The sequence below is a fragment of the Erinaceus europaeus genome, chromosome 9 (assembly GCF_950295315.1).
Source record: "Erinaceus europaeus chromosome 9, mEriEur2.1, whole genome shotgun sequence".
In the NCBI taxonomy this organism is placed as follows: domain Eukaryota; kingdom Metazoa; phylum Chordata; class Mammalia; order Eulipotyphla; family Erinaceidae; genus Erinaceus; species Erinaceus europaeus.
In genome coordinates, this window is record NC_080170.1 from 38,277,783 (window position 1) to 38,302,800 (window position 25,018).

At 43.4% G+C, this 25,018-nt stretch overlaps 1 pseudogene; it reads right to left on the reverse strand.

Annotated features, from left to right (window-relative positions):
* Positions 1–1,145: 1,145 nt before the first annotated feature.
* Positions 1,146–24,954, reverse strand: LOC103119313 (intelectin-1-like; annotated as a pseudogene).
* Between the last annotated feature and the right edge of the window lie 64 nt (positions 24,955–25,018).

Genomic DNA, 25,018 nt, shown 5'->3' on the forward strand with positions numbered 1-25,018 from the left:
TTCCAGAGTTCGGGAGTGCTTGGCGCCGCGGGGGAAAGAGGCAGCAGAGTTCTGTTTGGTGATTAGTTTGGGTTATTTTATGAATCGTTGTTCCTGAATAAAGAAATATAGCTTCCCTGCCCAGTCGTATGTCTCTGGTCATCTCTGTTACCCGCCTGTGAAGCTAGCCCGGCCAGCTAGAACATCCGAATTTTAACAACAAAACTCTAGATCAGAATCACAGGTGTTAAGCAGGGGGAGAGAGTCCTACAGAACTGAAGCCTTAACCTGTGGAGTCTACTGCTACCTCCTGGCAGATGCTGTCAGGATGAAGTGTAGGACCCTCACCTTTCTACCTGGTGCCAATGTCTTGTGTGTGAACACACACATACACACATACACACACACACACACACACACACACACACACACACATACACACACACACATACACATACACACACTGACATTAGTACTGGAGTGATTTTGGTGACACTATGAAGACTAATGAAAGAATACAGAGATAGGTAGTTGTACTACTCTTCTTTTCTCTTCTCTTCTCTTCTCTTCTCTTCTCTTCTCTTCTCTTCTCTGCTTTCTCTTCTCTTCTCATCTCTCCATTTCTGTTTTTAACCAGCATTCTGCTCATCTCTGGCTTATGGTGGTGTGGGGTATTGAACCTGGGACCTGAAAGCCTGAGGCATGAGAATCTGTTTGCATAACCATTATGCTACCTACCTCACCCGTGCCTTTATTTTTTCATACATTTTAAATAATGGTATACTTTTCTTCTAAAGCTGTTCTGTTGAGAGTTTTGGTTAGCTAGTAACAGTATGGCAGGAGAAATTAATCAACTTCACACATTGCTCTTAAATCTAATTTTGGAGCTGCTAAAAAAAGAGCTTACTTATTTTCTGGGATACTCGAGTCTCGAAATTCCAATTTAGAATGATTGAGGTGGAAGTTCACAAAAATCATGAGCATTTAAAACTAATTTAAGTAGGTTTTTTATAAAGAAATCATTTTTCCCCAAATTGTAAGAACTATACAAAAAAACTTGTTGCTGCAAATTGATATATTTCATTACCATTATCTTGTCGATATTCTTTTGTTCTATCTCTAAGGATAGGTTAGGGAGTGGATGCCAAGTCTTCTGCACAGAGCTCTCAGCGGTAGAACAGGAGCACAGGTGCCTCTGTGATCTCCTGGCTGTTGCTCCCACCAGTGTGGGTTCCGTATTCGTCCCAATCAAAGGCGGAGAAATCCCCACACTGCCTGGGACTGGCGTAGCCTCCTCCACAGATGCAGTGCTGGGAGGGAGAAAACAAATCCCATGAGGACTTGCTGCCTATACAATAGGTGAGCTGTCTGACCAAATTCTGGGGATCTTTGCTCCTCCTCCTCCTCAGTTTTGACTACTCCCCTCATGTGCTCTTCCCTGATAGACTTTAAAGTCAATCTCTGTCCAAATTCCTTTCTGCCTTCCTCCCCCTCAGGCAACTCATCATCCCTCTTCCTCAGCCATCTCCTAAGTGCTATTCCTTGGGGCACAGTCCTAACTTTCCTCTCCTGTTCAGCTCATTTTCTCCAGGATTTTAGTTACTGTCACCTCTCCCTGTACCAGTACCCTCCTCCATCTCTGAGACACCAGATGCGCTTATGCCCAAGGCCTCCTACTTATCTACATGTCTCCACCTAGACATCTCCTAGGTATCTAGAAACCCACTTTATCCAAACAGAGGGATCATCTTCCCTGCCATCCCTGATCCTGGTCCTATCCAGTAGTTTGTTGTCACGGGTAGCACCCAATTATTCAAAATAAACATTAAAATCACTTAAGCTTTCTGCCATCAGAAATTCATCTGGTGTCTAGAATAGTTGGTTGACTCCCCCTGTGTCCCTGATGCATTCTGCTCCTTCAGCCTTGTCAAGAGCACCTGGTCAGAGCTTTAGTGCTTCACTATGTGCTGGACTCAGGTCTCCTAGGCCCTGATTCCCTGCTCTAAGTTTATGTGTTTTTGTTGTTTTTGCCTCCAGTGTTATTGCTGGAACTTGGTGCTGGAACTATGAATCCACTACTCCTGGCAGACATTTTTTCCACTTTACTGGATAGGACAGAGGGAACTTGAGAGAGGAAAAAGAGAGAAAGAGAGAGAGAGAGAGAATAACATACTCTACCACCTGAATAAGATGGGTCCTGAAATTGGTGCAACTCTGAATGTTCCTATTGATGACCACAGAATGCAAGTTTGGACCTACAGAGATGTAGAGGTTACATAGGTGCCTATGCTGAATGTGGGCCTCAGATCAAACCAATGGGGTGTACAATCAACAATATTTATACACTTTTCCCATATTTGGGAACTACTCTTCCCTAATTCAGCTTTCTAGCCTTTTGCCAGCCATGACATCATCTCCCCAGACAATAACTTGGGTCCACCTGCATATCAAATGTCACGTTCAGGCAAAAACTAATAAAGTCATGGGCCCTTTGGAATATACCTAAAATAAATCTACTAGTTATTTCCAAAGCGGAGGTCCCAAACCTTCATCTGCAATATTCCAGCCTTTAAGTGCCGGGATAGCCTGAGGGTACTTCTTCCCGAGCTAGTGCTCTCTGGGTTGGAGAGAACTCAACTGGAGCTGATCTAGGCTGCTGCGTGGGAGAGGGATCAGGAACTCGTGCCGCACTAACTTTGCAGGAGATACACTCTGGACTCTCGGAGCCGGAAAGCAATTTCCAAGTGTCTTTAATCAGAATAGCAGCTGTTTTTATACTCTCCAAGTAGGGTGGAAACAGGATGTGATATAGAGAGGGTGGAGCGAAAAGTGACTGGTGGAAGATCAGGGTGTGACAAGGAGAGGATCAGGGTGTGACAAGGAGAGGGGGTGGAGCAGGTGAGAATTCTACCACTAAACCACCAATGCCCTGGAGCGAGTGTGGTGCTTTATGTAAATGTAAAAGTGATTTATGTAAATAGACCAAAGCTTTGAATGGGATTAAATCTATCCCTATATAGGCATATGGTTAAGCAGAAGCCAGGGGGAGCTGGCATACTATCCAACATTTAAGTCCATGATTAATCAACAGTTTGTATGTCTTTATATGTTAACTCTTTTTCAGGCATCAGGCTCCAGATACTACCATGACATCAACCTGACTTCCCTGGACAGATGACCCCACCAATGTGTCCTGGAGTTCTGTTTCCTCAGAGCCCTGCCCCACTAGGGAAAGAGAGAGACAGGCTGGAAGTATGGATTGACCTGTCAATGCCCATGTTCAACAGGGAAGCAATTGCAGAAACCAGACCTTCCACCTTCTGCACCCCATAATGACCCTGAGTCCATACTCCCATGTGGTTAAAGAATAGGAAAGCTGGGAATTGGACGGTAGTGCAGCGGGTTAAGCACACATGGCATGAAGCGCAAAGACTGGCTTAAGTATCCTGGTTCGAGCCTCTGGCTCTCCACCTGCACGGGAGTGGCTTCACAAGTGGTGAAGCAGGTCTGCAGGTGTCTATTTTTCTCTCCCCCTCTCTGTCTTCCCTTCCTCTCTCTATCTCTCTCTGTCATATCTAACAACAATGACATAAATAACAACAATAATAACTACAACAATAAAAAACAACAAGGGCAACAAAAGGGAATAAATAAATAAATAAATATTAAAAAAAAGAATAAGAAAGCTATCACGGGAGGGGAGGGGATATGGAGCTCTGGTGGTGGGAATTGTACCCCTCTTATCTTATGGTCTTGTCAGTGTTTCCATTTTATAAATAAATAATTTTTTTTAAAAAGGGAAAAATAAATTAATTAATAAAAAGGGGGGGAATGAGAAAGACACCTGTAGACCTGCTTGGCCATTTGTGAAGTGGATCTCCTGTAGGTGGGGAGTGGGGCCTCGAACCTGGATCCTTGCATGTGTCCTTGCACTTAGTACTATATGTGATTAGTCAGTTGCACCACTGCCTGGACCCTAAGTTTATGTTCTTGTCCACCATCATAACAAATGCAAACTGACAATATCACTACTTTGTTCAAAATTCTCTGATGTGTCCCATCAGCTCCAAGATGACTCAATGCTGACCTAATATAATGCCCACTCTGAACCTGGTGCTCTATGATGTGAGTTTTCAGGAAAGAGTCTGCAGTAAATACATACCCTCATGCATTCTTGGTGGTGGAACAGGCAGCCAAGGTACGTTACTTTCAGGAAAGATATACATGCTCCTGTATTCACACCTGCATCCCTTATGAACACAGTCTAGGGCCCTTCTCTGATGAAACAATGGTCTTGCACAGTTATATGTATATGTGTATATATATATATATATAATATATATATATATATATATATATATATATATATTATATCACTTGCACTGAAAAAGTATTTATATGTAACTGAGGGAAAGAAAGATGGGGCTGATGACCTTGATCTCAGGGCCCTGATCCCTCTCCTCCTGCCCTGCCATCACCAGATGTCCCTCAGGACAGTGTCCTCACACCTTGGTGAAGCAAACATACAATACTTGTAGCAGTTAAGTGAACACCGGATAAACATATTCTATGAAAGGCAGTTATTCATTTCTTTACAGTGTGTGTGTCTGGAGGGTGGTGGTAATGCACCCAGTAAAGTCCACAAGGATCCTGGTTCTGGCCCCCAACACCACCTGCAGTGTGGGAAGCTTCACAAATATCCGAAAACCTTTCCCCAACCCCCTAGAGACTCCCTAAAACATGAGAGAGAAAAACATTTACTCAGGAAAATATTAGTAAGCTGAAATCATTAGCATAGTTGCCTAGCATCATCTTAAATCATACCCACAATGTTGTTGAGAGTGAACACGCACAATCATATACTACAAGGCACAATCATATACTACAAGGCACAATCATTTACTACAAGGCACAATCATATACTACAAGGCACAATCATATACTACAAGGTACAATCATATACTACAAGGTACCTGCTCAGACACCCATCTCCTTTGGCCCCCACACACGTGTACAGGCTGTTGGCCTCCCCCCCAGACTCACATGCTCCGTGTTGTACCCAGTTACTCTCATCCCTGCACACAGGGCATTGACTGCTTGTTCCTAGTTAAACACCCTGAACTGGATGAATCTAGCAACAAATTCCACTGGAAAAGAAGAGCAAGAGGACCAAGTATCAGAGAAGAGTCTAGATCCAGCTTCCCTATGACCTTTGAGGATTCCTGGTCCAGCAGTTCGTCTGTACCCCAACTCTGTAGTGGTGTGAGAAAACCAGCACCTCTGTGTCAAGTTATCCTGGCCCTGAACTTGGCTCATCATTGGGGAATGAGGACACTGTCTCTTACCAAGGTTAGTGGAGGAATCAGACTCCCAGTTCCCCTAAGCAGCAAAGCTGCAAAGGTTTAATGGGGAGCACTGATTAGATGTGAAGTCTGTTTCTGTTTACACTTCTCATCTGTCTGTGATGCTTCCTACTATCATTACCTGCTTCATGGACACACCAGAATAGCAGTTGCTTTTAATTTCTCAAAAAGGATTTACTTCTGTGGTTTTGTTACAGAAAGTGTGTGTTGTAAAATAAAATTTAAACATATTATTTATTTTAAGATAGAAAAAGAGAAAAAAGGAGAGGAACCTCATCTCTCCACAGCCTTAACCCACCAGGGAAAGGTAGAAACAGGCTGGAGATATGGATTGACCTGCCAACATCCATTTCCAGTGGAGAAGCAATTACAGAAGCCAGAACACCCACCTTCTGCATCCCATAAAGAATTTTGGTTCACCCAGAAGTGGGAGTGGTTACAGGTGTGGCTTAGGAGGTATAGGTGGGTTTTGAGTTTATAATCCAGAAACAGAGTGCTTTTTTTGGCCCTGAACACAACCACCTAAGTCTCTTTCTCTCTTTTTCTCTCTGTCTCTCCCAACACATGAGCAGTTTTCAGTCCTGTTTCTTTCTTTCTTTTTCTCTACCTCTCTCTCTTTCCCTAACATGTTTTGTTTTCAATAAAAGTTGAATTGGGGCCAGGTGGTGGCACACGTAGTTGAATACACATGTTACAATGCACAAGGACTCAGGTTCGAGCCCCCAGTCCCCACCTGCAGGGGGAAAGCTTTGGAAGTGGTGAAGTAGTGTTGCAGGTGTCTCTCTATCTGTTTCCCTCTCTATCATTCCTTCCCTCTTGATTTCTGTCTGACTCTATCCAATAAATAAATAAAGACAATAAAATACATAAAAGTTTAATTTACCTGAGAAAAAAAAAGAATTTTGGTCTGTTGGTATGCTTTAAAAACCCCTTCTGTTTCATTTGGTTTAATCTCCCATGCTTAACACTATTCTATTTACATAACCACTTCATTCTATTTACATAACCTCTGTTAACAAGCACCACCTTCCTTCCAGGGCATTGGTGGTTCAGTGATAGAATTCTCACCTGCTCCGCCCCCTCTCCTTGTCATACCCTGATTTTCACCAGTCACTTTTCTCTCCACCCTCTCTGCGTCGCATCCTGTTCCCACACTACTGGGCTAGTATATTTATAAGGACAAGATTGTTTGTGGTTTTGAGAGTTTAGCTTAGCTTGGTATAGATTGTGCTGCGTCCTGCATGAATAAAGAGATACTGCGTACAGCTCAACCATGAATCCCTGGTCGTCTGTCTCCCGTCAGTGAAGCTCAGCCCGACATATGGCACCTGAACAAGGGACTGACATAAGCCCTGAAACAGAGACTGGCACCGACGTGGGACAGTTTCTCTGTCTCTGGAACATTTTACTCTGGGCCACACTTTGGTTCCCTGACCGGGAACTTTGGTTTCTTATGACCGGGATCATAGAGCTTGGGAGATGCATGGAGATTTCTCCTTGGACTTTCTGGATTCCCTCTCTCATGTTTCCCGAGGAAAAGGACTACATTTTGCTCCAGGCCACAATTTGGTTCTTTATGACCGTGATCATAGACCTTGGGATATGCATGGAGATTTCCACTGGGACTTTCTGGACTTCTTCTCGCATGTTTCCCATGGAGAAGGACTACTCTAATTTGAGGAGTATTCTCCAGTACCATGGCAGTCCCCAAGAATGGAGACATGTGGTTAGTTCTAGTCTCCTGATTGGATTCTTTCTTCGATGGGAAGATGCTTTTAAAAATGGGTGCCTGAAGCAATACAGCAGGAACAGTCAGAAGCACCCTAAATGGAATTTTGAAGAGCTTTTTGGACTAGGACAACCTCCGGGGACTCTTGATGCTCCATGGTGAGATCTGTTTCATAAGAGAGTGATTTGAATGACTGAATTTTTGTTTGACATTGACTTAAAAAAAAATGCTGGGCGCAGCCATGATTTCTAGAGACATCCAGAAACAATCCAAAAAATTGTTTTTTCCCTCCTTTGATTTCTTTTTTTACGTCTTGGCATAAATCTGAAATGTTTAATCCTGAAACTGTATGAGTATGGACGGGGCAAATAGTGCAATGATTATGTTAATTATTCTCATGCCTGAGGCTTCTACCATGATTCTTCTGTTTACCTTTCCACATTTTATTGAGTTTAAACTGTTTCAACAACTTTGAAATCATACTAGAAAGGACTTCCAATTATAATGGAGTTATCAATTATAGTAAACTTCTAATCTGCTACAAGTTTCGTTTGACAAGTAAGTGAATTTCAGCTGTCAAGTCTTCACATGAAAAAGCATCTACTCAAATGGAATTCCTGGAAATCCATTTGGATCCTGTTCTCTGACATTGCCTACAAGATGGAATGACTACAACACACCCCTGGAAACCATTGATGTGACCTGGCACGACCTGAAGAAACAGATTCACAGACTCCAAAGATCACTCTCTACAGAAAAGCAGAATTCTGGTGGCTGACGTTCCCCATCGAGACAGACGTGCAGTGTTTCATCCCCTGGCATTTTCTTCCATGGCCTCTACTTTGGACTGACACCTCCATCGGACTTACTGGTACACGCTGCTGTGTTTCTCAAAGACTAACTTCAGCCAATTGCCTTGAGACTTTATAGACCATGTCCCCTCGCCTGCAGGCTCTGTCCCCAGAGACTGAAAACTCCCCCTCCTTATTAGGTTATGCTCACAGAGGCATGAAGCACCCCAAGAGGCAAGAGATGCCCACAGAGGCAGAAAACACCCTTTGAGGCAAGAGATGCCCCCAGAGGCATGAAGCTCTCCCAGAGGCAAGAAATGCCCTTTCGCCTGCTAGGCCTTGCCTTTTGAGGCAAGAAATGTTCCCCTTGGTATCACACTGGTTATTGCTGCTCGCCTATTTTGTTTTCCATGTCTTATGCCAGTTTTTTTGAAAACACCTGTACCATATAGGTTTCGGTTCACCCCACAATCCTGATACTATGGCCAATAGTTAAAAAGAAAGGGGAAATTGTTGGTATGCTTTAAAAACCCCTTCTGTTTCATTTGGTTTAATCTCCTGTGCTTAACACTATTCTATTTACATAACCACTTCATTCTATTTACATAACCTCTGTTAACAAGCACCACCTTCCCTCCAGGGCATTGGTGGTTCAGTGATAGAATTCTCACCTGCTCCGCCCCCTCTCCTTGTCATACCCTGATTTTCACCAGTCACTTTTCTCTCCACCCTCTCTGCGTCGCATCCTGTTCCCACACTACTGGGCTAGTATGTTTATGAGGACAATATTTGTAGTTTATAAGGACAATGTTTGTAGTTTTGAGAGTTTAGCTTAGCTTGGTATAGATTGTGCTGCGTCCTGCATGAATAAAGAGATACTGCGTACAGCTCAACCATGAATCCCTGGTTGTTTGTCTCCTGTCAATGAAGCTCAGCCCGACATTGGTCTATACCCCCAGCTGTTAGATGATGAATAGACAGATTGTCTCTGAATCCCAATTACACCAAGATCAGAAACCTCTGTCACCAGGAATATTTTTTATGCCATCACTGAAAGGAACAAGAATCTGGAAACACCTGATGAATCCAGGTACTTTTTCTCTTATCTGAGAGGGAAGAGGGAAAAAGGATTCTTAGAAGTAGTAGTAGGTGTGACTGTGTCTTAGAAAGGAAGTGAAAGCAAAGGCTTAGGAGTAAATAAAAATGGGCAAAAAAATAGATAGATAGGTAGATAGATAGATAGATAGTAGATAGACTAATAGATAGATTTAGATATATAGTCAATCCATATATCATGACCTTGGGAGAACTATTCAGTTCTCCCAGTCAGTTTCTACTGGAGAGGGATGGAGACACAAAACTCCAATGGAGGGAACAGTGGGGAATTATACCTATTATCTTAAAATTTTGTAATCAACTATTAAATCACTAATAAACATTTTTACTTATTTATTTTTAAAATAAACAGGGAGAGGGAGAGGGATAGAAAGACCTGCAGCACTACGTCATCATTTGTGAAGCTTCCCACTCTGCAGGTGAGGTTGGCGGCCAGAACCAGGATCCTTGTGGGTTCTACTGGGTACATTACCATCTAACCCCTTCCCCCACACACTTTAAAGAAATGAGTAACTGCCTTTCATAGAATATGTTTCTCACTGTAATCTCATATTTCCTTATGATGACTAAAAAAACAGTCAACCATGCTAACTGCCTAGAAAGGAGTTTAGGACATGGCAGTATTCATACATACTAACAACCATTAATTGCTAATTTTTACTGCTTTTCCCTGCAATTCGGGGAAGGATTTAAAGATTTGTGATCAGGCTGAGGGAACAAACACTCACATTGACTGAGTGGTGAGTAGTATGATGCTGTTGTCCAAGAATCCCCATAGTCATAGTCAACAGGGACAGCCGGACCATTGTCATTCCAGCACCTCCTGTTCCATACTTCACAGTGTATATCTGCAGGACCAAAACAGATGAGGACAGCAGTGGTGCTGCTGAGCAGGGGAGATGGGGAGTTAATCCTTCAGAATCAACATTCTGAAATCAGTCTTTTGCCACCAGGGTTATTTATTGCCTGGGCTCTTGCCTGCTTAATGAATCCACTGCTTCTTCTTTCTTTTTTAATACTCTTCATTTTTTATAGAGACAGAAATTGAGAAGGGAGGGGGAAGAGAGAAAAGAGAGAGAGACCTGCGAGACACCTGAAGAACTGCTTCACCACTTGGGATGCTTCCTTCCACTCCCCCTCCATAGATGGGGACCAGGAACTTGAACCCAAGTCCTTGCACATGGTAATGTGTGCTCTCCACTGGGTGTGCCACTGGCCCCAGAAGTCAGTCTTAAGACAGTGATTCCTTCCCCAAGGTTGTGTTCTTTATATCTTGAGAGCTTTCTCCCTCTTTCTCTCCCTCTCTCCCTCCCTCTCTCTTTCCCTCTCCCTCTCTTAAGATTTTATTTATGAAAAATATATGAGGAGAGAAAGAACCAGACATCACTCTGGTACATGTGCTACTGGGGATTGAACTCAAGACTTCATGCCAGAGAGTATAATGCTTTATTTACCACTTCCTGTTTCACCCTTGAGAGCTTTCTCCAACCCTTTTCAGACCCTAAGTCTCTTCCTGTCTGGCTCATAGTTTCTAAGTGACCAATCCACAAAGTCAAGGTGCAACAGAGAAAGCAGAACAGCCAGTGCAGATACCTCTCTTAGTGCTCAGAACCAGAGCTGACATGGTCCTCATGCCAAATCACTTGGCTTTCTATGCACCCGGTGGAAATCTCTCAGGCACACACCCTTGATACCTGGTAGAGGCCAAAAGATTATGTCCCATGTTCTGAAGAAATCCTGAGTGAATGCGGTACCTCAGCAGAGCCCTTCTCCTCCAGCTCTTAAGTGGGGACTTATTGGGCACATGCCAAATGCCCAGGTCCTCAGCCCTGATGTCAAAGTAGCCAGGGTTCTGCTGAGTGACAGACAGAGCTTAGAGCCAGGATTCTATATTAAACACACACATAACTTTCATGAGACTCAGAACTCAACTCCAGGAAGACAAAGGGCAGGAGTGCTCTGACACCCCACTTGCAGAACAGACCTCAGACCTCCCAGTTCCCTGACAACCCTGATTGGAAAGAACTGTGATCAAAGCATGGTGGCATCATTTTCTCTCTCCATTTGTTCTCCAGCCCCACCCTCCACTCTCCATACTCACCTCCTGCTGTGCTCAGCCTTATCTATCCTCACTCTCTTAAGTGGAGTGTGAGTGCCACTAACCTTATAGTTATCGCTGGTGGCTGCCTCTGCAGACCCAAACGTGTTGAAATTGGCCCAGTTGCTATTCCCTTTGGGGTAATCTGCTCGGCTACCCTGCTGGCTGGACCAGCGATCACCCACTGTGCACCTCCCTGCCATGTAGTTCTCGTGTACTGGCCACCAGGGTCCAGCCATCACCACCAGTGGTCATGTCACAGAAGGTCTGGTATATAGTTCCAGTCTCAGTACGGAGGGAATACAGGCCATCTATGTATGAAGAGACAAAAGCCTCTACCTGAGAGCCAAGACCAGTCAGGCCCAGGGCAGCAAAGCTGGGGGTCATAAAACATGTGGGAGAAGGTTCTCTAGGGTCCTCTGAGCAGGAGTGTGAGGTCTCTGTCTATGGAACATTTTCAATGAGTTTGTAGAGCAGACATGCTGAGAAGACATGATATTGTGACCAGTGTTTGTTTGTTTATTTCTTTGCCTACAGGGTTATTGTTGGGGCTTGGTGCCTGCACTATGAAGTCACTGCTTCTTGAGGCCGTTTTTTTCTCTTTTGTTGCCCTTGTTGTTCATCATTGTTGTTGTAATTATTATTGTTGTTATTGCTGTCATTGTTGCTGGATAGGACAGAGAGAAATTGAAAGAAGAGGGGTATACAGAGAAGGGGAGATAAAGATAGACTCCTGCAGACCTGCTTCACCACTTGTGAAGCAACCTCCCTGCAGGTGGGGAGCCAGGGGCTCAAACTGGGATCCTTCCAGTCCTTGTGCTTCGTGCCATGTGTGCTTTAACCTGCTGCATGACCACCTGGCCCCTGTGACCTGTGTTTCATAGGTGTCATCACCCTGAGTGTAACCAGGAGCACTGAGCTCCTGTGTTCAGAAGATATGTCTGTTGTAATTGAGTGGTCACACATATCCTCAGCTTCTCCCTGGGGTCTCCCAGTGAAGTTAATAGGCAGGAGACATGGTGCATCCTTCTGATGCTTTTCCTGTCCTGCCTGGCTAAGAGGGGCTTCAAATGAAGAAATTTGGTGGGTCATTACTCACCATCTGCTTCAGGGCAGCTGTGTTTGAGTTCTTTACAGCTGCGAGGCGGGGAGGTCAGAAAGATGATGCAGTTTCCTTTCTCCAGGAACCAGCCATTATTTGGTGCCTCTGCTAGAGTAATGAGCACACTTCTCAGGAGAGCTGGACAAGGGACACCACTGTTTCTGCCACCAGCCCTGCCCACATCATTAGCTCAGCAGCTCACTGGGACCCCCGGGCTTGAATTATGTTTGATAAGCTGTTTGGTCCTATGTCTTTACAGGTCCACGCAGATTTGTTGCCACACTGATGAATGACACAGCCCAGCACTGTGTCTCTGAGAGGACTGGGACAGTAAGAGGAGGTTCCTTGGACCAGCACTGTCCACCAGCTTCCTCGGGGTTCTGAGAACAAGCCTGTAGTTATAGCAACAGCTACTGGAAGAGAACACAGTCTTCACACACACATTCATGAGGTCACACAGAGGAACAAAGTGGGGTTCTAGGACCCTTCGGCTCACTTCTGACTAATCCCAGATCATGTCATAAGTAGAATACACACAGCTCACATCGGTGGCTGTTGTGGCTTTGGGGAATCTTTTCTTCCCAGAATTTCAGTATCCAGCCCCATCTCCTCACCACCACTCCCAGCATATGGTCCTCCCCTCTCCCTCTCCCTCTCCCTCTCCCTCTCCCTCTCCCTCTCCCTCTCCCTCTCCCTCTCCCTCTCCCTCTCCCTCTCCCTCTCCCTCTCCCTCTCCCTCTCCCTCTCCCTCTCCCTCTCCCTCTCCCTCTCCCTCTCCCCTCTCCCTCTCTCTCTCTCTTCTCTTCTCTTCTCTTCTCTTCTCTTCTCTTCTCTTCTCTTCTCTTCTCTTCTCTTCTCTTCTCTTCTCTTCTCTTCTCTTCTCTTCTCTTCTCTTCTCTTCTCTTCTCTTCCCTTCCTCTCTCTCCCCCCCCCCTCATGCTGTTTTCCCAAAACTCACCTGCTTTCTGCCCTCTGGTGGCTACAGAGAAGAACAGCAGGAAGCAGTAGCATCTGGCCATTGGCTTCTGAGGGGAACAAGATGCACTGGCTGGTTTTAGCTTTTTTCTTCTCCCATCATCCCTGGGCTTTCTGAGTCAGGATCCCTCAATGGGAAGTGATTAACCTATGGGCATCCTGGGACTATCCATGCCGATTTAACCCTACACACACTTAGGGAATTGGCTCCTCTCTAATCTTTCACCTCCTCAGACCCAGCCTACACCTGAGCTGGCACCTCTACTCCCCTCATGGATCTTGTCTGGGTAGAAGCTCCTTGGTCACTAGCCCTGAGATTTCCCTGAAATTTCTCCCCACAGGTGTCAGGAGTTGAGAATTTCCTACCTGGTGCAGACACAAACTCCTGCTTCTACAGAGGAGCTGATGTGGGGAGTGACTGAGCCCTTTATGGGGACAGCCACACCTGCTGCCCTGCCTAGCCCTGGCCCCTCTACACCCCTAGTAAAATATTGAGGTGTTTGTCTTGTACCAGAGCGGAGGAATGGGGTGATCTTGGTCACAGATGATGAAGAGACCTTGTGGTTTCTCAGAACCCTCACAGAGTGACATGTGGGTTCAAATCAAGAGGCCTGGGACCCACAGCTCTTTCTCCATCCTCCCCTTCCCTGGCCATCAGGTGCTCCAGTGCTTCACACACATGTGTGTCTTCAACTCATCCTTCTGTCTGTTCTAACCCTCTCTGTGAGCTGCTCAACTCCTAGCTCTGACAGCTCAATTTCTCTCCTTGTCCTATTGAAAAAAAATAGGAAAAAAGAAGAAAAGACCACCATAAGTGGTGGATTCATAGTGCCAGCACCAGGTCCCAGAGATAATCCCAGGGGCATTAGAAAAATAGAAAAAAAGAAAGTGACAGAGAAGGACAAAACCTGCAAGGGCTACAGACAAAAAATATTGTATAGCTTCTGTGACTGCTGCCACTCCCTAAGTCTCAAAGATATAGAATCTGCTTCCAAAGCAGTAGCTTCCCATTTAATATCCTTCATCTTTGTCACCAAATGTGTTGTAGTTATTTATTGTTCGTCTGCTAAGCAAGGAGCTGTCTATGCTGAGACCAATGGTACTTGCTGCACCTGGAAAATACATATTTGCACTTGGAGATCCACCACCTTAAAAGGTGATTCTTTTAGTGTTTGTTTTGTTTGTTTGTTTGTTTGCTTGCTTGCTTGTTTTTGTCTTTCATCTTAGGGGCTCTCACTTGGAAGTAACACTTTGAACACACTGAGCATTTTCAAACTAGCACTATGATGATAACACCCCTGGTGATCATATTTTTCTTTCTTTTTTTAAATTTTTATTTATAAAAAGGAAACACTGACAAAAAAACATAGAATAAGAGGAGTACAACTCCACACAATTCCCACCACCAGAACTCCGTATCCTATCCCCTCCCTTGATAGCTTTCCTATTCTCTATCCCTCTGGGATTATGGACTCAGGGTCATTATGGGGGTGTAGAAGGTGAAAGGTCTGGCTTCTGTAATTGCTTCCCCGATGAACATGGGTGTTGACAGGTCGATCCATACTCCCAGTCTGCCTCTCTCTTTCCCTAGTGGAGAGGGGCTCAGAGGAAGCAGAGCTCCAGGACACTTTGGTGGGGTCATCTTCCCAGGGAAGTCTGGTTGGCATCATGTTAGCATCTGGAACCCGGTGGCTGAAATAAGAGTTGACATATAAAGTCAAACAAATTGTTGACTGATCATGAACCTAAAGACTGGAATAGTGCAGATGAAGAGTTGGGGGGCGGGTCTCCGTTTTGGAAATAGCTAGTAGTCCTATTTTAGGTGGATCCAAGTTGTTGTCTGGGGAGATGATGTCATGGCTGCAAAAAGGACTAGATCAGGAAAGCTGGATCAGGAAAGAGAGTAGCTCCCAAATATGGGAAAGGTATATAAATATTATTGACTGTAAACCCCATCAATTTGATATTTTTCAAAACTGAATTGCACATTTGCAACTACTAAGCAAGAGAGAATTATGTTTACAAAACTAACATGTCAAAGAGGGAATGGAGAGTGATGTGGCAGTTGCAGGTTAATATTTCAGTTTCCTGGGATAAGAAAATTAAATATTTTAGCAGGCACTCTCAGCTGCAGATGTAGGCTTTTCTGGGAGTCAGAGAGATAGATGGATGGATGGATGGATGGATGGATGGATGGATGGATGGATGGATGGATGGTTGGATGGATGGATGAATTATGGATGGATGGATGGATGGATGGATGGATGGATGGATGGATGGATGGGTGGGTGGATGGACGGATGGATGGAGAGACTAGCTGGAGGAGAGTCTCAGGTTTGCCTGATCTGCAGGCACAAGGTTTAAAAGGTTGTACCAGACAAATGAACAGGAAAGAATAGCATATGTTACCAGGCCCAGGAACCTTCCCTAGTGAGAGCTTCAGCCTGTCCACTGCTTATCTCCTGGGCTCTGCTCAAAAGCACCACAGGGAGGGGAAACTCCCAAGTTTCATTCTAGATCAAAAAGGTAATAATTTAACCCTAATTTCTTGCTTAGCACTCTGAGAACTTGTTTAGTTCTAGAATAAAATTTGAGGCTTGTCAAAGAAAGTGGCGTGTGAGAAGGAAGGGAGGGAAGGGAGTGATAGAGAGGGAGAGTGACAGAGAGACACATGCAGCACTGCTTTAAAAAAAAAGAAAGTGGGGTGTGGGTGGGAGAGATAGCAAAATGGTTATGCAAAGAGATTCTGGTGCCTGAGGCTCTAAGGTCCCAGGTTCAATTCCCTGCATCACCATAAGTCAGAGCTGAACAGTAGAGAGAGAGAGAGAAGAGAAAATAGGATGAACATGCCAATTACAGTCTAGGCAACCCTCATCGTTGAACATGATGCTGCTAACTTGAGACTTTGGGTCTTTTTAAAAATTTTTTTATTTATAAAAAGGATACATTGACAAAACCATAGGATTAGAGGAGTGACAACTTCGCACAATTCCCACGACCAGACCACCGTATCTCATCCCCTCCCCTGACAGCTTTCCTATTGTTTCCTATTTTGGGAGTATGGACCCAAGATCATTGTGGGATGCAGAAGGTGGAAGGTCTGGCTTCTGTAATTGCTTCCCCGCTAAACATGGGCATTGACAGGTCAATCCATACTCCCAGCCTGTCTCTCTCTTTCCCTAGTGGGGAAGGGATCTGGGGAAGCGGAGCTCCAAGGCACATTGGTGGAGTTGTCTGTCCAGGAAAGTCTGGTCGCATCCTGCTAGCATCTGGAACCTGGTGGCTGAAAAGAGAGTTAATATACAAAGCCAAACAAATTGTTGGCATGTCATGGACCTAAAGGCTGGAATAGTGCAGATGAAGTGTTGGCGAGTCCTCCATTTTGTAGATAGCTAGTAGAGACTAATAACCAAAATAAACAAAGAGCTCAGCAACCTTATCAACAAAAAAGAAAATGACCCCATCCAAAAATGGGCAGAGGATATGAACAAAACATTCACTACAGAGGAGATCCAAAAGGCTAACAAACATATGAAAAATTGCTCCAGGTTGCTGATTGTCAGAGAAATGCAAATAAAGACAACATTGAGATACCACCTCATTCCTGTGAGAATGGCATACATCGAAGAGGACAACAGAAACAAATGCTGAAGAGGCAGTGGGGACAGAGGAACCCTTCGGCACTGCTGGTGAGAATTTGGGTCTTATGGATGAGAACTGTGGGTTTGTGCTGACCTCAGAGGACCATTGTGAGGTTCTAATGGGTAACACATGACATACACTTTGGACACAAAACACACTAATGAAACTCTAGATGTCACCAATTTCCTTTTATGTGTGGGGTTGACCATCTGCTGCTTATTGCCTGATTCCCAGATACTGTGGCATAAAAGGGAAGCTGAACAATCCTTCCTAAATACCCTCTTTGTGTAAAATATCTTTGGGTTAGGATGAAAGGAGAGGACCCATCTGACAATGAGTTCGAGGGACACCATAGCCCTGGCCCAAGACTTTATGTTACAAAAGTCCTCTTTTTAGGACTTGGTCTATAATATACCTGACTGTCTTCTGTAACAAATAAAAATTTTAAAACTGCACTCAGTGTTGCAGGTGTCTCTCTGTCTCACTCCCTTCTCTATCACCCCTGCCCCTCTCAATTTCTGGCTGTCTCTGTCCAATAATAAAGATAATAAAAATTTTTTTAAAAAAACAAATATTAAGGTTCCATGGCAGTAAGTGAGCTCATCTGTAGCACAAAATATTCCTGAAAAGCTATGGCAGCTGCAGGAAGAAGAGGTGTAAAGTATCACTGACAGTTTGCACAGGTGCTTCAAATGAAATCTATTCATTAGTAAATACATTTCATTACCCTCCTCGTTTTGCTGATTGATTAATTTATTTGTGATAAAGCTTGTAAAGTGCTTCATGAGTGCTGAAGCAGGTCTACAGGTGTCTATCCTCTTCTGTCCTTATCCATATCCCCCTTCCCTCTCGATCTCTCTGCCCTATCAAATAATAAACATAGAAAGAACAAAATGGACACCAGGACTGATGGATTTATAGTGCTAGCACTATGCCTCAGAGATAATCCTGGTGTCAATAAAAATTTAAACATAGAAAAAGAAAAGAGGAAGTTGGCAATCTGAAGAAGTTTAGTATCTGTGAAAGAAAGGGACTGACAATGGCTGGAGAAGGAATAAAGACCCAGTTGAAGGCGCCACAACTTTATCTTATAAATATAAATCTAACTCTCTAGGACTGCTTTTGTGGGTTTATGTATGTATAAAATGAATCCATGTTTTTTATTTTTTTAATTTATTTTCCCTTTTGTTGCCCTTATTCTTTTTATTGCTGTTGTGGTTATTATTGTTGTTGTTATTTATGTCTTCATTGTTGGATAGGACAGAGAGAAATGGAGAGAGGAAGGGAAGGCAGAGAGGGGGAGAGAAAGATAGACACCTGCAGACCTGCTTCACCGCCTGTGAAGGGACTCTCCTGCTTGTGGGGAGCCGGGGGCTCGAACCAGGATCCTTACTCCAGTCCTTGCACTTTGCATCACATGTGCTTAACCTGCTGCATTACCTCCAGACTTCCATGAATCCATCTTTTAAGTTACAATTTGATTGAGTCAAATCCAAGTACTCCTCAAAGATCCTTCTTCACTAGAAACTGTCTCCCCCCTGCCCCAGATGCTAGTCTTTGCTTTACAAACCAGGTGAGAGAAGATTCAAGGAATATGTTGTCAAATATTTTTCTTCTTCTCAGTGTAATTGTGAATATTATGTTATAGCCATTGTAAATTACACTTGTTCTGCACCTAGTAGAGCTGGATATCTTTTTATATTTTGCAACATATTTGGCAGTTTCTTTTCTTTTTTTGTGATTTGTGAATATTTGTGATTCATTTCTCTATAGGGTTATAAAATAAACTTGTAAATACCTTGCTGCAGAATATATATGGATAAAGATATAGAAATATAATTCATGTAATTAGTAGACTTACAATGATATATATTATGTCATATCATATCATTATTATGCACAGTTTGAAGACATGAGAGGGCCCTTTTAGAATAGATATTCACTGGTGATGGACTCAGGAAGTAAGACACAGGAAGTGAAGTCACGCCCACCATTATGGCCAGCAATAGAACTTGGAACTCCAATCACTTAGCAACACATGTTGCTCTTTACAACTGACAAAATGCTTTCCTCTTATATGGGGAGGTGTTGGGGCTCCTGTTTAAGGAAGCCTCCACAATCCCCAAAAAGCAGGAAAATAGAAAGAAGAATGTGGAAGTGGGCCAACAGGGGCTATAAGGTAAAATAAGAGATTTAGGTGGACTTACTCACAGAAAGTAAACTCTGAGGCAGAAGCAGATACAAGAAGTAGAACTTCTGTCAGAAGTGGGCTAAGTAGATGCTTGTTAGGAAAAAAGTAGATGCTTGTTTAAGGATGAGAGAGATGACCCAAGGAATAAGTTGTCCTCTTGTTAATGTAACTGTGAAATATCTTTGATGTTGTCATAGTTATTATTTTCATTCTTTCTTGTTTTCTTTTTCTTTTTCTCTATCTTTAAAGTGTTTCTGTTCTTGATGAATTTTTATATAAGGCTATAAAATAAACTTACCAGTATCCTTCTACTGAAAATAGAATAGCTAAAAGTATAAGTGACTTATGAAGGTATACCTTACTTTTTTTTTTTTCAGTTAACTCATTTATGTAGCAAGGAAGAGGGAGTTCACAAACAGACTGAGTCCTCTCTGTAGCCTACAGTCTGAGGATGGAAACCTGGGCCTCTGGCATCGAATCTGAGCTGTGCTGCTGAGTCCTGAGGAAACATTTTAGTAAGGGCCCTTTTTTATTGTGGTTCTCCCAGCAGTTAAAGATCAATGTTTAAATCTAGGTTGATATTATTTTCATATTTATTGATCCATTCAATGGGTCAGTCCCCAGAGGTGAGCTAACATCTTTGTCATAAAGCCTGTGTCAATATGAGAGACAGTTGAACTCCAGGACAAAAATATGAATTATAAGAGATATGAGCTTGTCGTAGCTCTCACACTGTCATTTAAACATGACTACGTGACATTCTGTGAGTCACCACTATCTGTATTCATTAATGAGGATGAAAGTAATAACACATAAATCAGAGTTATAATGGTAAGCCTTATATGAGTTAGCTCTTAAGTCATTTAGCACAATATCAAGGTTATAGTTGAGATACAAGGAATAGTAGTTAGTATTGAATAAAAATTATTGTAATTTCAGTAACAAAAGTTGTAAAGAGGAATTTTCACAGTACTATGTTAAACAAGGGTATATATGGTCACGTACAGTTGGATTTAAAGATGTGATATAATGAAGTTACTGATATCACTTGTGCCATATGCAGCATGCTTGGATAAGCAAGAGAAGGAGTGAAGGAAGTGGCTCAGAGGTCAAGCACATGGCTGAATACATAAGGTCTGGGTTTTTTCTCTGAGAACATAGCACAAGAAGAAAGGTAAAAGCAAAATAAAACATTCTAGATAACAAAGCAGTGCTGTAAAGAGACACACACTCTCTCTCTCTGCCCCCCCCACTCATAAAATATCCCTAGAAGATAAGGATCTATGTAGAGCAATATTTAAATAACAGCCAAGTTTTGTCATAGGACAAATAAATATTAAGGTTCCAGGGCCATGTGGTGGTGCACCTGGTTAAGAGCACATGTTATAGTGCACAATGACCCAGGTTTAACCTCTGACCCCCAGCTACAGGGGGAAAGTTTTATGAGTGGTGAAGCAATGTTGCAGGTGTCTTCTCTGTCTCAGTCCCTTCTCTATCACCCCTGCCCCTCTCAATTTCTGACTGTCTCTGTCCAATAATAAAGATAATAAAAATTAAAAAAAACAAATATTAAGGTTCCAGGGCAGTAAGTGACTACAATAAACAACAGAGGAAACCAGTGGAGAGGCAGGAACCAGACAGGAAAAGAGGGCTGATTAGAAGGCTTCTAGGAACTAGTGTGCATTATATAATATATGTAATTTAAATTTAAAAAATTTACATGTTAAAGTTTTGCTTTATTTTTTAAAAATTATTTATTCATGAGAAAAACAGACAGAGAGAGAAGGAAGCAGACATTACTCTGGTACATGTGCTGCCAGGGACTGAACTCAGGACGTCATGGTTGAGAATCCAATGCTTTACCCACTGCACCACCTCCTGGACCACATAAAGTTTTGCTTTATTTTGTCAGTTAGTAGTATATACTGAAAGAGATTTAAACCTTATACTTTTTTTAAAAAAAATATTTATTTTATTTATTTATTCCCTTTTGTTGCCCTTGTTGTTTTATTGTTGTAGTTATTATTGTTGTTGTCATTGTTGGATAGGACAGAGAGAAATGGAGAGAGGATGGTAAGACAGGAGGAGAGAAAGAGAGACACCTGCAGACCTGCTTCACCGCCTGTGAAGCGACTCCCCTGCAGGTGGGGAGCCAGGGTTCGAACCGGGATCCTTATGCCAGTCCTTGTGCTTTGCGCCACCTGCACTTAACCCGCTGAGCTACAGCCCAATTCCCTAAACCTTGTACTTTTAAGGACCAATGTGTGTGTGTGTGTGTGTGTGTGTGTGTGTGTGTGTGTGTGTGTGTTTGTTTGTTTCTTTGAGTAGTCAGCACAAGCTCACTCCCTTTTTCTAAGAGCATTCTTTGACCTCTAGTCAACTCTGTTTACCCATAGCAACTCATTCATATGCAGATTTACAGTTCTTTACAGTTCTTTCTTCTGGAGACGTGAGTGTGACACTTTTAATATATTAACTACATAATATGCAAGTATGCTATACAAATGTTAATAATTTTATTATTTTCATAAGTATAGTCCAAAAATTATTTTAAACAGTAATTTCAAAGCCATATTATTCAAGTATTAAGAATGATATATTCACCTTCTTCACCTTATCTTGGATGGAGCTTGAAAGAATCATGTTAAATGAGATAAGCCAGAAAGAGAAAGACGAATATAATATGCTCTCAGTCATGGACAGAAGTTGAGAAATAAGAACAAAGTGGAAACACAAAGCAGGACTTGGACTGGTTTGGTGTATTGCACAGAAGTAAAGGGCTCTGGGGGAGTAGGGTAGGGGTCAGAGGGCTTTTAGATCCTGGTGCATGATGTTGGAGGGGGACCTAGGCGGGAAGTGGAAGTGTTTTTCAGAAAACTGAGAAATTTTACACATGTGCCAACAACAATATTTACTATATGCCATTAATCTCCCTAATAAAAATTTAAAAAGGGGGAACAACATTAAAAACTACAAGAGTATAATTACAGTGATATGTATTAAGGAATATCATATCAATATCATGCACAATTTAGACATAGGAGTATCCATTTACAATAGATGTTCTCTGAGGATGGAGCAAAGGAAAAAGATCCAAGAAGTGAGCTCACTCCCACCATCTTAGCCATCAATGGAACACAGAACAGGCAGGAATCTGGCACTTCACACTGCTCTTCTCCTACACTGCAAAACACATTCTCCTGTTATCCGGGGAGGTAGGTGTTGGGGCTCCAGTTTCAGAAAGCCAATACAACATCAAATATGCAGGAAAGAGAAAAAAGACTATGAAAGTGACCCAAGAGGGGCTAAAGTAAAAGAAGGGAACTAGGTGTACATCTTTTCAGAAAGTAAAGTGAGATTTAGAGTTTTAATCAGAAGGGGGCATAATCTATGCTCTAACAGGTTAAGGATTTGACTCTTAAAGTGGTGTTGACAGATGACTGGCATCCTTCTAAAGCTTTAGTCTTCTTCTAGGCTGTGAATGAAAGTCCTGAGGCCCATGACCCATTGGGTGAGCAGTACACCTGCCCTCTGCAGGGCTCTATAGAGGCTGACCCACAGCAGCTGCTGCAGGTGGGTGACATGGAAGACTGAAGAGGGTCACACAAAGGTAGGAGTTTAGGTGGCCCTGAGTTGGGCAGCACAGTCAGGTTAGTGCCTTGAATTCCATTAGGCAGGGTGCTGGCCCTTATGGTGAGAACTGAGGTCCCAGCCACCCAGGAGCTGCCCTGGGGTGGCCATTTGGAGGAAAGATGTCAATGCAAAGCAAGAACTCAGAAGTGTGTTCAGCCATCAGCAAAAATGTTTCTGCAAGGTGCCCATCCTGGAGATCCTTGGAATTCTAGTTTTCCATCTTTCCACCTGGGTCACACACTTATCTATGAGTTAAACTTACCTGAAGCAAAGCATCGGTTTTTTAGAGAATCTACAGTTCAGAAGTCAGTCAAGGCTGAATCAAGCTAAACAGAAAGGGAGAATTTTTGACAGAAGTATGATGCATAGTCTCTGAAGCAATGTCCAGAGATTTGTTGGACAGGGACTGCTTTATACTGCCAGCAATATTCTGAGAGAAGATGTTTTTGTCCATGAAAGGGAGACAAAGACACAGAAATGACTTGCTCCTGGTAAGTAAAGTCTGAGCTGGAAACATATGACCAGTGAGCAGACCTCCTAACATTAATGGTCAGGTATATGCATCTAGAATATTGGGATGTGCTGCTTAACAATGCAGTTGAATTTGCTGCCAGAAGGCCATCCTCTGAGGCCTTGTTCTCCTTTCTTAGGCTGTGGATGATGAAGCTCCTGTGATCCAGGACCACAGGGTCAAGGAGGACCTGCTCCCTCTGCAGGGGTCTGTAGAGGCTGGCCTGCAGCAGCTACTATAGGTAAGTGGCATGGCAGGATAGGGGAACTCACACCAGAGTGGAGGCTGAGGTAGTCCCCAGAGAGTCAGCCCAGTCAGGCTAGTGCTTAAAGCTTGGTTCTTCTGGGGCAGCCACTTAGACTTTGAGTTCTGAATGGTAACTCATCCCAGGAGCTGCCCCACTCTGGTCTCTGAAGAGGTCAGCATTGTCCATGCACAACACAGATGTGTTGTCAGCCTCCTCCAACAGACAGAAGAGGGTTTCTGAACTACCCCTACATTTTAGGGTTCAGTGGTGCTTTTGAATGCCCAATTTTCTTCCCAGACTTTTGGGCAATCTATTGGGAGAGTCTCCTTGAAGGCTCTACCCACAGGTTCTCAGCTGTGAGCAGCTACGAAGTTAAATACTTGTGCATGAAAAGACAATAGCTTGAGGCAGGACCTGAGAGGGTGACTAGAGAGGAACTACCAGCAACCTCTGTTGACAGCAGCAGAAGTGATTCTAGTCAGTGGGTGTTTCTAACCTCTAGCACAGAGTCCTGACAGGGGCTCCTAGATAATCACTGTGAGGTGGCTGAGTGCCTGTAACCCTCCTGTGCCAGAAGAGCTGTGTGTGTGTGTGTGGGGGGGGGGGGGGGACCTAGGGAGGTGCCTTAAAGTTCATCAGAGCTTCCCCAGTCTAACTTTTCCCAGAGACTACCAATGGGCCTTCTCAGTTCCAAGATGCAACAGCCTTTGGGGTTTGATATAGTTTCTCCGACCATTTGTTGCACAAAATGTGCCCATGGCAGAATAATTGCTTTGCTGATTCAGGGATCTAGTCAAATGCTTCTCTTCTGTCCATCTAACAACATGCTCATACAGAGCAAATAAACATCCTGCTACTTACAGACATTTGGGCATATTCCAGAGACGACTTTGCACCTAGAGCATTGAGTGTGCTTATTTTATTTTATTTATAAAATGGAAATACTGACAATACCATAGGATAAGAGGGATACAATTCCCACCACCAGAGCTTTGTATCACATCCCCTCCCCTGATAGCTTTCCTATTCTTTATCACTCTGGGAGTATGGACCCAGGGTCATTATGGGGTGCAGAAGGTGGGAGGTCTGGCTTCTGTAATTGCTTCCCCACTCAACATGGGGTGTGCTTCTTAATAGTGCAGTTGACTTTGCTGCCAGAAGCTGACATTTTGAGTTCTTACTCTCCTTTATTTCCTTCCCCCCCTTGGTAAATATATTTCTCTTTTCCTTGACTTCTTTATTGGAGGATTAATGGCTTACAGTTGACAGTAAAATGCAATAGTTTGTATATGCGTAACATTTCTTAGTTTTCCACACAACAATTCAACACCCACTAGGTCCTCCTCTACCAACATGTTCCAGGACCAGAGCCTTCTCTCCCCCACCCCAAAGTCTTTTACTTTGGTGCAATACACCAACTCCTTGATATCTTTTCTTAGGCTGTGGATGATGAAGCTCCTGTAGCCCAGGACCACCAGGCAGAAGAGGACCTGCTCCCTCTGCAGGGTTCTGTAGAGGCTGGCTTGCAGCAGCTGCTGTAGGTAGGTGACATGGCAGATGGATGAGATGCCTCTCATCCCAGTGGAAGCTGAGTGGTCCTTAGAGTGTCATCCCATTCAGACTAGCTCTAAGTCTATGCTT